Raw genomic sequence first — 844 nt, 5'->3', positions numbered from 1 at the left:
GGCGGGCGGCGCGCAGGCGCGGGGCAGCGCTGGTGTTTGAAGTCGAGCGCCGCGCGTGTGACGAGAGCCCCGCGGCTGTGACGTCAACGCCGCGCGTGTGACGGGCCGTTGGGCAATCCACCCTACCCGGGCTGTCCCTTAGCCCTGCCAGGGAGAATAACGGCGCTGAGGCCGAACCGCCGGAACGCACCGGCCTTCCACACGCCTCACCCGCTTCTCCTCAGCGGGTAAAGCTTTGCATCAAAAAGATTTGTAAATCGTGTGCCTTCAGCAGAGTGAAATGCCCGTTACAATCAGAGATTCTTAATATTAAATTATTTCTTTAATAATTGTCACAATAAAACCCTTTTCGGCTACTGGGCCATTCAGGCATTTCACTGTAAACTCTGAACAAATACATGTGTTTTAAGGGAGTTCTGTATTCACCTTAGAACTTCGGCAAGTTCTATTCCTATCCGCAGTTTTGCTTAACACTATTTTACTCCTAAAAACTTCTCACAGCTGTTAGAAGCACATTATATATTCTATCACGTTTCTATCAGGGATTCTCACCCCGTTCAGCTGCAGCTCCCACTGCCCCGTTCCAGCCAGGAAGCCACTGGACAGAGCTATGGCCATCAGCCGTGACTGGCGCATGAGCCATGTCTGCTCTGCTTTTGATTTCTAGGACACGGCATTTTAAAGTGTGCCTGAAAGCAGGGCCCTTTGGCATCAGATTATAAATATTTTCACGGAAAGGCAGGTATGTGTCTGTGCAATTTTGGAGATGTTTATAGTACCGCTGTCTGTTCTCTTGCAAAGAGCTTTAAGTGAGAAACTGCAGCATAAGGTTTAATGATGATAA

This window comes from Platalea leucorodia (genome assembly GCF_965183815.1).
Source record: "Platalea leucorodia genome assembly, chromosome: 19".
Taxonomy (NCBI): domain Eukaryota; kingdom Metazoa; phylum Chordata; class Aves; order Pelecaniformes; family Threskiornithidae; genus Platalea; species Platalea leucorodia.
Note: the sequence above shows the minus strand (reverse complement) of the source record.